This window comes from Artibeus jamaicensis, unplaced genomic scaffold, assembly GCF_021234435.1.
Source record: "Artibeus jamaicensis isolate MK-2021 breed Jamaican fruit bat unplaced genomic scaffold, CSHL_Jam_final contig_76, whole genome shotgun sequence".
In the NCBI taxonomy this organism is placed as follows: domain Eukaryota; kingdom Metazoa; phylum Chordata; class Mammalia; order Chiroptera; family Phyllostomidae; genus Artibeus; species Artibeus jamaicensis.
In genome coordinates this window covers 17520365-17533558 of record NW_026521954.1, presented here as the reverse complement: position 1 = coordinate 17533558, position 13194 = coordinate 17520365, and positions in this window count along the sequence as shown.

The window sequence follows — 13194 nt, the reverse complement described above, 5'->3', positions numbered from 1 at the left end:
TTCCATCAAGAGTTACTTAAGTCAATTTAAAATGGAAGTCTTACTCATGGTCCCTTTGTCCAGAGTGTTTGTCCATTGTCAACAGTCCTCAGAAATTGGATTCCTTTCCACATGAAAGGAATTCCAAAACTCAACACATTCCTAAGCTTCCAAAGCAGAAGCAACATCCTAGACAATTGTTCCAGATGAATGGTGCATGTGCACACGTACACACGATTTGCAGAGAGAGGACTGGTGAGAGATGCCTTAGTAATTATCTCTTTGTTTATTGTTATCTCTTATTCCAGCACCTCGCTTGATAATAACTACAGTCTTTTCTGGGTAAATATATTTGGCCAGACTTAAAAGATAATGATTTTAAGGCTGGGACTCTCCAACATAAATATTTCAAACTCTAAGTTCTAAGTGATTAATTGGTTCTTCAAAATCTATTTTTAGCTTTGCAAATGGAATGGATTACCTCTCATTATCACATCCACTCCAAAGTCAGGGATGGTGTCAAAGTCTCTAAACCAAGATGATTGTAAGTCCATCATTCATTTTTGTTTTTTCTGAATCAGATATTTAAATATTTGGAATTTTTCTATTCTATTTTAAAAATGTAGAAATGGAATTTATATCAATATCTATTCTCCTATAATTTACTTTCCCATAATCCATGCTCACATCAAATGTTTTATGCACAACCATAATACAATGGTATCCCATTTTCTTGTTGTGTGATCATAGTACCTAATGCTTTAGAAAATGATGTTCAGAGTTAAATATCTGGGTCCTTATCTTGTCTCCACACTTGCCTTGTGACCTTGGACAGAATTACTTAACTTCTATGTCTCAGTGTTGCAATGGGAATGTCAATATAATACTTACATTATAAAGTTATTGGGAAAATTAATGTAGTTTGTATAGGTGAAGCATGTACACAGAGGTGCCAAGGACATGATTTACATTTAACCAATGCAATATTCCAAGGACTTAAGTTTCAGTTTTTGTTTTGGGCTTTCATTTTCCTCCCTAGCATCCCTGTATACTTTCTTACTTCCAAAACTAGGATAACAAATTCTCATCCTCAAGTATATATATTTATCTCACCCCATTGATAAAAGTCACTGATAGTTTCATGCAGAAGTTCAGATATTTCCTGCAGATGAGAAAAATTAAAAAGTAAAGTGATGGAGGAAAGGCATGGTATCATTAGAAGTGCAGGAGTTTCCAGAGATCCAGGAAACCTATAATGCAGTCAAGGGTCCATTGTCATAGAAGTATATGATCAGATGTCATAGAGACTTTCAAACAGCCTGTTTATAGATTCATCAATTCAACATTGGAGTCAGGGCAATTGGATATGTAAAAAAAAAAATCTCAACTCCAACAAGCTTTTATATGACTACATATATAAAAGATATGGAGGAAATGGTAAGTAAACTACTTTAAAATTTGCATTCTGTTTTTATTTATGCTCCCCTCAAGAAATATAGTATGGATGAGAGGCAAGAAAAACTAGACTGGTGAATACAGGAGCAAAAGAAAAGAACTTTAAAATGTATGAAGACTAAGAAATTTCTTGGACCAATCTGAGGAAAAGCAAAAAGACACCAAATGGAAAGACAGGGAAGGTAGGGATGGGAGCGAATCAGATCTCAGATATAAATGATGGCCTGATTTCATTAGGGGGTCAAAACTGCAAAGGCCAGGACTTCTCAGCTGTATGTCATTGTGGTAAAGATTGACTTGAGAACAGAAAGTGAACCAGGTACACTGATCTTGCTCAGGAGCACAGAGAAGTTCAATGAGTCCTGTTTTCAAACCAGGATAAAAGCAAGGTGGTTGATAGAAATACACATTTTTCTGGGCTAGTAACATAATTAGTCATCAATACACAGATCAATACAAATTTTGAGCACAAACTCTCCCACTATGCTTGTTGTGGTCAACAAAGATGCAATAATTGTGGATGCACCCCCACACATTCACATGCTCTGAAATTGGAGGCCCAGTACTCAACACAATGTTATCTCTGTTATCACAACTTACCTGCCTAAATTTAAGGTGGCCATCAACAAAATGCCCTACTTCTGCTCCTGTGTCCTCTTCTCAGAGTCTTCTAACTGAAGAATGGGCCAAGAGGTAGGTCGATAGAATAAACTTGACCTACCTTTCCATCTCCAGGGCACAGCACAATATGAGCAAAGATAAGGTATTAATGCAGTTTTGTTGAATGAGTGAATTAGTTAATACACAAAAAAGTTCAATTTGTAAGATGGAAAATGAAAGACAAAGAATAAATGAGTGAATTTTTTAAAAAAAGTAGGTTTGTCAAAGATCTCTGATGAAATAGTGAATAAACAAATGAGTGTATTAATGAATCATGCATTATATCCATAATTACTGTTCCTGGTATCTACTAAAATATAGAGAATAAACTAAATATTTTGAAATGGAGTCAGGTGCAGTCAGCTGATTCCATGTGTTAAGTATGCGTGTGGTTCTATATATTTTTCTGCCTCATTGAAGAAAGCTTTCTGTAGATGTTAGCTTTAAATTGATCCTTGAAGAAGGCCATCTGAAATTTGCCCAGCATGAGAAGTCCAGCATGCTGTTTCTTTCACTTCCCTAGGTTACTCCCTTATAAAACAATATTTTGATTTAGTTGGTTCATTTCATGTAATGGCAGTATAAATTATCACTTTATAGAGGACATCAACAAAAGGAGAAGAATTTACCATTTAAACCCAGTGAAACTAAAACTGTTGTGGCCTCCCTCTGGTTTAGTTGAAGATAAATGATTATGATGTCAGTGCAATTTGAAAGAATATTAAATCAGAGGCTGAAAATACCTAGCAACTCCAACTCCCTCACATCACAAGGTCTGGATTCTCATGAACTCCAAAATCTAAGATGATTCTCTCATTCTCGAAATCCAAATAGCTTTTTTGTAACTAGTTTTAGGACACATTGAGTGAACAAATTCCTCTTTGCTCATGATGATTTTACACATAAAATTGACTACATAATTTGGTTTCTGTCGAGATGCTTGCTAAATATAAATTAGATACATAAAATATACCAGACCCTAAAAGTTCACCAAAGGAGGAAGTAAAATAAATATACACCATAAGAATAAGACTTTTGTTTCCTTATAACTTTAAGACTTCCATTTTATTCCTAGAGGATCTCTTCATTTCTTTTTGGAGCTCCGAGAAGAGTGTTCACAGTGATGAAAATTGGAGAAGAGAACAATTATATTTACCTTGACTGCAATTTTGATAGAAAAGGAGACAGCAGATGAAATTTGTTGCATACCTATTTGTGCCAGTATTTGTGCTAATTTCCTGTGATAGGCTGAATAAAGCCCCTCCCTCCCAAGAGGTTCACATCCTTATTCTCAGATTTTGTGAATAGGTTACATTAAACAGCAAACTGGGCTTCATAAATGTGATTAAAGTAATGGTTTTGCAATAGGTAGATTATCCTGATAGGTCCTACATAATCACAATGTTCCTTAGAAGAACATAGGAGGTTAATGAGAGGGGAGAAAGCAAGGTGATGATGGGAGCAAAGGCTGGAGACATATGGCTACAAGCCAAGCAATGATGGGAGAAAGCCTCTAAACGCTAGAAGAGGGAAGAAATGAGCTCTCCTGGAGCCTCCCGATGGAACCATCTCCTCTGGCCCTTTGATTTTGTCCCTCCTGTAAGACTGATTTTTGGACTTCTCATCTCCAGAATTGTAAAGAATAAATTTGTGTTATTTTACACCATTAAGTTTATGATCATTTGTTATAGCAGTAATAGGAAACTAAATACTCTATTAGTTTAATTAATAAAGTGACATTATCTCATCAAGGATTCATAACACTACAAAGAAGTATCATCTCCATTTTATAGTGACACCCAGGGCTTGGAAAGGCTCACCCATTTTCTCACTGCTGATTAACAGTGGGCTTAGGATTTAAATCTTGATTTGTCAGCCAATAAACCCCTTTACTTTTCTATAGGGCTATGTATCCTTTAATAGAGTCCAGATTTCCCCCGACTCATCAATGTCAACAAAATAAGTTGTTCACACTAGGCATTGCCTAGGAGTCCCTTCTGCTTCATAGACCCTAGTTTCTACTGGATGAACACTGCACTGTGTGAATTATCTAAAATACTGCCTTAATTTATACTGTCATTCTTAACCCAACTACAAATTTTGGTATTACTTGCCTTGCAAGAGGAGGCAGAGACAAATGGAGAAGAAAGTCAAGACAAGCCTCACGGTATGAATCATGACCCAGTGTTAGTTTTCCAATCTAGTCAGAGTCTGCAGGGATCTTTATTTTCCCTTTATAACATCAGCATACTCAACCCTTCATGGGGGAGGGGCGCACACACACACACACACGCACACACACACACACACACACACACACACACACTTGCTTTAAGGGATGTTCCTGGAAATGAATGATATGGATCCCTGCTCCCTAAGCTACTGGGGAGAGGTCTCTAACATCTTTAGGGGAACTTGGCTTCCTTCCAGAAGAGATGTTACCTGATTTACTGCCACCCTGCTGTGATGCCTGCACAGCTCTGCTTCCCACCTGACCACGGGGAACACCTGCAGGAGCATGTCTCCCCTGGTGGCTTCATTCTGATAGGAGGAAGGGCCAGCCCCTCTTTCTGCTCTCTTTCTTACGTTACTGATGTGCATCAGAGTGCATGTTTTTCTGGTGTTTGTCAAAAAGGCTTTCAAGCATGTAAGTTATTCCTGCTCCACTTCTTGTTGGGATCTTTCTGCAACTCATTTGGGATCCTCAAAAAATGAAAAATAATTCCTCCTTCATGGAGCTTAACTAGAGAATAGTAAATCAGATACATATTTTATGGATTAGTCCCTCCTAATATATTTCCATTGTTTTCATTATAAAAATGAAGCCAGGAGGAGACTAAACCTTGGATGTGCAGCGTTTCAACCATCATCACAGTAATGAGACTTGGGGTCTTGACAAAAGTGAGATCAGGGTTTGAAAAAGTGCATCAGTTAGTAATGTTTTTTTCTGTATTTTCCTTTGGTCAGTTCTCCTGCTCCCCATGCTATCAAATGTGTTTAGTCTGAGAGTGAACAAAGCAGTCTTCTGTCACTTTTGTCACTTACACCTAGCTTGTTCGATGAGTTCCAAACCTGGCTCATTTTTATACAATCCCGTTGTTCTGCTGCATGCATGTGGAAGAGGAATCAGAAAGTAGGGCGGAATAAGAAAAATTTATGAGTGAGAGCTAGTGCCTAATAGCAAACCTATTATTTAGTATGAGGGGTTTTTTGGAAGGCAAAACAAAACCCTGTAATGACTGTCTTGAGCCTACTGGTATTTTCCTTTTTTATATGTTTTATATATTTATTTTTAGAGAGAGGGGAAGGGAAGAAGAAAGACAGGGATAGAAATATCAATATGTGGTTGCTTCTCACATACCCCCTACTGGGGACCTGGCCCACGACCCAGGCATCTGTCCTGACTGGAAATCCAATCACCAACCCTTTGGTTCCCAGTTCCATGCTCAATCTATTGAGCTAGACCAGTCTTCTGGTGTTTTCTTGTTTGTGATATTCTAATTCACTAACAGAGGAAAGTAAAATGAAAATTTTCCCTTAATTTATTTTAAGGGAAGTTGGATGAAAATTTTTAATAGATGTTGTAAATCTGGTGAGAAAATGCAGGTGAGAAACATATAGAGGGTAGATTGTAAATTTTTTAAAATTAACCATTGAGAAAGTATTAGAAAATAACATTATTTTCATTTTTCATCTTAAAAATGTGTACAGGGAAAAATTAGAAGAAAGTGAAAGCTATTAAAACATACACACTTATATACATTATAATTCAAGTATTTCTTAATAACTGAAAAGAAATGCAAATTGAGAATTGATGCTAATTTCCAGTGCACGGGGATCCAGTGAGGTGGAGTTCGTTAGAAGATGATTTTGGAACATTTTCTGACAAAACTTTGTCCATGTTTAATCAAATGGAGGAAGAGGATAATGCATGCCTTTGAGTAAGGTTTTGGAGAGCATGCAATGAATCAGGTTATATTATGAAGGTTTTAAGTTTTTAGACCCTCCCATTGATTTATTAATATAATATTTTTAAGCTGTTATCTTCCTTGCTATCTTGTGCACACCTCCATTTCAGTCATCTTGGGCTACATTTAGTTTCCCAGGTAGAGTCCACAACCCCATCTGAACCTCCCATTACATTCATATCTGGTGAATCCTGATTCATTTTCTCAGCCTTCATTTCCAACACATCTTCTGCCATATAGAATTAAAATCTTTGTCTTTCTATTTGCTAGCTCTGTGACATTAATGTTTTAATCCCAATCTCCCAATTTTTTATATTAAGGATCTTAATTAGAAGTAAGCTGTTCTTAAATGAAAAAAAAAGGAAGATAATTAATTGTATTCTACTTATGTCAGGACAAATTCATCATGACTTTTTACAAGATACAGAAATAATGCCTATTTTGCCTGATTGTGTATAATGTCCTGGACTTGTTACATTTATAGATAGTACTTTTTTATTGTCAGAAATGTTTCCCTGGGGAACTGAGCCTCAGTTTGAAACAGTAAAGTCACTCATTTATGTGAAGACTCTGCTCATGCTTACTTAATGTCCAAGTCCATTTTCAGTGTTTGCATTGCAGTGCTCCCTAAGATAGAGAGGGAAACACAGTTGAATGAATGCATTCACTCAAGTAATAATTAATTTTTATAGTCATGTTCATGCTAACACTGAACCAGTTCAGAGGAAAAAAAAGGTCCTGCCTTTTAGAAGTGTGCAATCAAGCAAGAAATACTTGAGCACAACTTGAGATATGTTATTCCACTTCACAACAGGAGCACACACTTGGATAAGGAATGACATTTCAGTGACATCTTAAAGAATGAGAAAATGCATCTGAGCTGATCAAGAGGTTTGGGAGTCATTACAGCAACTTACTAACATTTGGTTGACTAGTCCTTTGGGTTAATTCAGGAAATGTCAAGCCCTGTGAAACGTGGGTGGGAGTGAGATTTGTAGGTGAAAGCTCTTGGAGCAGCGTGCTGGGGAGACATTGGATGCTCACAATCATTGGGATCAGGGTGTTCCATGAGAATGCAGGGCTTCTCAGACCCTGTGCTTCAGCATAATAGTGTCCTGGGCTGTTTATTAGTATTTGGGGCAAAAAGTTCTGAAATCAAATAAAGGCCAAAAATGGTGTGCTAAAGAGATTAAATGTGTGCATTTACCACAGTATTTCCTGGTACTTTTATCTTCCAATGAGTCTTGTGAAGTTACAAAAGGGAACTCAAATATGTAGCACTTCTGATATTTGCTCTACTCACATGTCACTAAATCCAATAGTTATTTTCCAGTCCTTACATTATTTGACTGCTGAGGAATGTTTGACACTGCTACCTCCTTTCCTACAGCATCTTAGTTCCTCCATTCACATGGGTATGTTTGAACTACTCCAATAACTTTTCATTTACTATGTTGCATGTGCTGGTCGCTGAAGATAAAGCAGAGAGCACATGCAGATGTGACCTGTCCTTTCATGGGGCATATGTCCACTAGTGGAAGTAAATTTTGTATCAAAAAAAAGGATGCTTAAGTAAGGTCAAGATAAGTAATCTTGAAAGGAAGAATCTTATAACCAAGGAGACCAGTCTATCCAGAAAGGTATTACTGAGGCTAAAAATGTAGGGGAGACTGGGCAGATGAACAAGCATTTCAAAGGGCCCCAAACCTGCCTGAAAACAGCAGTGCAAGCCTGAGAAGATGTTAATAGGTCTAGCATGGCTTAAGCACAGAACAGATAATCATTTGGCAGTAATCACCAGGTCACAAAGACCTGATGTAGGTGCACTAAGATTCGTTCTAAACAATTTGATAAGCCATTGAAGAGGGTTGGCCTGGAAGAGAGCTCTGTGGAGAAGAGGTGCTCTTTGAGCCCTTATCACAGTGGATTGTTATCCATGTATATGTGAGATGACTTGACTTGGGTGGTATTTAGGCTTGATGGGAATGAATATTTGACCTGTAAAAGTTCACCATTGCATTCTAGGGTCCTCCATAGTGACTAGTCCATTGTATCATGTAAGTTTTCACTAAATGACTGAAAGAATGAACTAAATAACACTTTCTACCTTTGATCTTCTCCCATGGATTTTCCAAAATTTGAAAAGCAACACCCTAATCTACACTTTTCCAAAATCTGAATTTAAGAAGCGACACCCTAATTGAGTGGTTTTCAAATTTGACTGGGAGTCCTCCAAGGATCTTGTTAAACTACAGCAGGTTTAGGGTGGGGCTTAAGGTTCTTCAGTTCTAACAAGTTCCAAGTGAGGCTGTGACTGGTGGCTCCTAGAATACACTTGAATAACAATGTCCTAAGTATTAAGTCCAAACCTGGATGTATAGGGCATAGTGAACTCAGCACATAACCTTCTCTGGCCATGTGAAGGCAAACAAACAAAAAAACTGAGAAGTTAAAATCACACCATCCTGATCCCTCACTACGGATTTGGAATTAATCAATCTGGAATGGGGCACAAGCCCTGAAAGTCTGAAACAGCTCCCCTTGTCAACCCAACAGGGAGCCATGGCTGAGAGTCAGCAGTTCAAGGTCCACCTCTGGACTGCTTGGAGTTAAATCTAACCATGTCACCCTCTCCCCTCGCTCCATCAGCCCTTCGCCAGCCCCAACTTACTTTGCTCATTAGCCTGGCTTCTGCACAGATGGTGTTTGTGTACACGTTGATGACTTCCATCACCACCAGGCTGCTCATTGCCTGAGGGCACGGCAAATGAATCATCTGTGCAGGTATAAGGGAAAAAGGAGGGATGTCTTCTCTTGTGATATATTCTATTGAAATCAAAATCCCTTTGGCTCACTTGCAAGGAAGTGCACTCTGTCATGTTAATATGAAAAAAAAGCCAGTGATACCTACACATATTTACTCCTCTTTTCTCCTCTCCTATTTGTTTTAAAACCTCCCAGATGTTCAGAAGCTTGGCATTTAATATCCTGTGTTTGACCTTTCAGTCTTCTGCCATCTGCCACACAGGGCGTTTCAGCAAGCTAATGCGAAGAGACATTTGTTAACAGATGAACTCAGTTGTGACACATTTTGATGATCCTAGTCAAGGCAAAAATTCCAGTACTAATATTTAAATAAGGATTCTCATGCATCTCTCCCAAAGTTTCTTATAGCATTAGCCTCTTGCCACTGTGCAGAGACAGAATGACATCCCCAGATAGCCTGTTAGGTCATCATCAAATTATGCCCTTCCCCTCTTCCCCTGGTACCAAAGATGGCCCACTTCTAATTTACAAGAACAACCTTGTTTGGCTTCTAAGAGTTAAAAAATTCCCAGGAAAGGTACCAATAAGGTTAATATAAAGATATTAATATATAATATTCAAGGATATTAGCTTAACCAACCAAGAGGACAATAATGCAAGCAATTTTACTTTTTAGGGAAAAAGTAAACAAAACCCTAAGAACAAGAAAAATATTGTATCTTCTTACAGTCATTGCACTGGAGCCTATTTGCACAAAAGCAGATTTATGATTGTTTGTATGGCAAATAACCCAATAATTAATAAATAGTAATACAAGAATAAACTCTGAATTTCACATACTCACAACTGTAAATCTACTTTTGCCCCACCGTGTACTATAAAAAGTCTGATTGATAGTTCATTGTTAGCATTATCTCATGCTATAACTCTTTATTTTTCATCTTTAGGTCAAAGTTATCTTCCTTTTAGGCTGGGAAATATTTTATTTTCCACTGATTTTTCATTCTGAGCCTAGATCAGCTCTAGCCAGGGAAATGTTCTTCAGTGTTCAGTGGAAAGTATGCTCTCAGAGCCAGAGGGAAGCTGGCTTATATGAACAGGAGTGCCTTGCCTCCGGTCCCTGGCTGAGCCATGTCTCTGAATCCTCACCCTTTGGCCCCAAAGGTCCTGTTTTTGATTGGTCAGAATAGAGCTATTTTGATTGGGCATCATCACTCAGCTCTAATTGGATGGGAAAAGCTTCAATCCTACTGGCTGAACTAGGTCTACAGAAACTCCTTTAGAAGGGCTGTCTCAGAGGGCAGAAACACAGTACAGACAGTGGTTTAGTGAGGCTTCTCTGAGAAGTGCAGTTTGCATGAGAGGCTACCGTGCAGAAATGGCTACAAGACTCTGCTTTCCCTACCCGTTGCAGTTAGCCACCAGGAGCCCTTCTCAGTAGATGTCTATTTCCCCCCCTTAGGGTTTGCATTATAACCCACATTTTTTAGGGCTCTTTCTAGACTTTCTCTTACTTAAGAATAAATTATTCCTGGGCAGCTTCTTAATCCCTCTCTTAACTACCTCTCTTAACCTTTACTACCACCAGTCCTGGCTAACCAGCACATTAAACATTTCTGATTATCGGTGGACATCTGCAGATATCCATAGGTATTGAGAGGTATTTCTAAAATTAAACCATATGAATGAGAAGTCTACAAAAGCAAGCTATCAGTACAATCTTAAACTGCATCGGGGTAACTTGAGTGCTCAAGTGTGCAGACATGAGTGGTGTGGTTATTTATTCATTCTGGATGGTGTACCAGAGAGAACACAGAAGTAAAAATCAAGAGATGGATTAGGGCCTGTTGGTCCCTGAATTAGTTGGATAAGTCTCAAAATTCCTAACTCATTTGAAAAATTAGGGGGTTGAAGTCAAGTATCTTTACAGTTTCTTCCAAGGTTCCTTTCAGACACAAAGGAGAACACTTGAAAGGGAGTCCATTTGGGAGAGCAGTAGTGAAAAGCTGCTTGCCAAGAGAATTTAACATCTGTGGTTTAAGGCTGAAACATTAGTTTGCGTGATCTGTTTTAGTAAAGCTGAAAAAGAGAAACTCATCAGAGAGATGCTGTATGCCACACTTTCAAATTTTTGTCTCAAAGTCGGTAGGTGGAGAGTGGGTTTCACCTTGCTTTCAAGTTGTATTTTTATCTATCACAGAGAAAATGGGTTTTCAAAAGAATAGCCAACTCTGAGAACTGTTGCAATGCAATTTAGGAAGGATGGCAGCAAAGTAGTGTAAGAATGCAGTACAAAATAGAGAGCCCAATTCGGAGATGAAAAAGACATTTCTAAGTGTAGTGAGAACCCTCAGCCACTATTTATTCAATGAATATAAATCTTTTGAAAAAAAACTCCCACTGAGATTAAAATTACACAAACAGAAAAAGAAAGAAAGTATATCAGTTATTTAGGGCAGTTTTACTTAGGTAAAAACTTATGCCACTGCCAAATAGCTGTGTTGGTAATGACATTATATAGGTTATGTGCATCTTATTTTTTGCATCTACTACTGGATTTGAAGATAAAACTGCAATTGCAATGCAAGTTGAAGGAGATATTTTCTTACCTGGAAAGAAGATTCATCTCTCTTTAATTGACTCTTCGAGCAGAATAAAGATTTATAAGAAAAGAATGCAGTGCCTCAAATAAAGAATTAGGGATGATGAATGGGTGAGTCATTAGCATTATCAGGATTCCAGGAAGGCATATGCTTCAAGGCAAAGTAACCTTTATTGAAGCTACATAGTTTAGGAAGTGAACTTATTGACTAGATTTGAATTTATTTGCAAAGAGCTTAACCATCCTACTAGCAAAATCCTAGTTCTTGCATCGTTACAATAGCAATTCAGAACAAGTTCTTCTTGTCTTTATTAGGCACTTGACAAAAACATGGGGTAGCCTATAAAACTCTATAAATGCAGGGAGAATGTTGTTTATATTTTCCATAAAGGTCTCAGCTCACATAGAATGCTAAGTAGATGCTAAATCTGAGTCGTGAAAATGCCTCTCTAATGAGTGCTAAAGAATTCCCAGAGTAAGATCATGTCTTTGCCACTAGTGTCAAAAATCAGTCTTTCCTGCCTATGTATCAAAATGGTTCTCAGAAGCTGTCTGCCCATAATCTCTTATCATCAACAGACCAGGTACTCAGGAAATATTGATTAAGTTAATTTGAGAGTTTTGTTGAAATAATATGGTGTGGCAAAGAGAAGTCTTAGTGGAACTTGTTTTTCCAGCTCTAACATTATGTAATGAAAAGTTTCTTCTAAAGCACAACTAAACATATTTGGAGATCAGAGATGTGTTGGTTGATGTCATTGTAAGTTCATGATCATTAACCTCAAGTGGGCCCTACCGGTGAACAGAGATCAGAAAACATTTCCCTAGTATAATTAGTTTCCCTCTCTCCTGGACCATGATGTCATACTTTCTCCTCTTTCCTCAAGCTTCTGACATAGTGGCTCCCCATATCACTTTCTGCTGATAACCTTTCCTCTTATTTAACTTAAAAAATGGAAATAATCTCACCATTTCATTTATCCATAAATGTTATTAATTCAAAATATTCTTTCATCTTTCCTAATACCTTTGATAACCATTCCCCTCAAGGACATTGATCAAGCAATTATCCCCTTAATCCTGAAACAATTTCTCTCCCCAGTAGATCATTCCTATAAGCATATAGACAAGAAGAACCCTCTTTCTTTTTGCTCTATAGTAGCAAAACCTCTTGAAAGAATTGCCTATGTTTGCATCTCTAATTCCTCTTCTCCCTTTCTCTTTGAACTCAGTCCAAGCAGATTTTTGCCTCTACCACTCCCATAAAGCTACTTTGGTCACTGTGACTTTCAAGGTCACTGTGACTTTCACAGTGAAGTCCAACGGTCAACTCAGTCCTCCTCTAATTTAACCTGTTAGCATCATTTGAGAGCCACTCCCTCTTTCAACTTTTATCCCCCTTCTTCCTTTGTCTTCTCTCTCCTCATACCACTTCTATCACACTGGCCTTCTTTCTTGGTCTCCTCTTCTGATTTTCTTCTCTTCTCTCCAATCATTTATAGTAGGAGTATCCCAAGGAAACATTTTTTGGTTTCTTCTCTTATTTATTTATGATTTTTCCTCTGTGATCGCATGCAGTCACTAATGGCTACCACATGTCTATCTCCAGCATGACATTCTCACCTAATTCCAGAAACATATATATTGTTCACCTGTTATTTCATATACAGGTGTAATTTAAGCATCCCAAAATTAATATCCCCCAAACCACCTCTTCTGCTAGCTTCCAAACTTGATCTTTCAGTTCCTTGAACAAAACTTTTG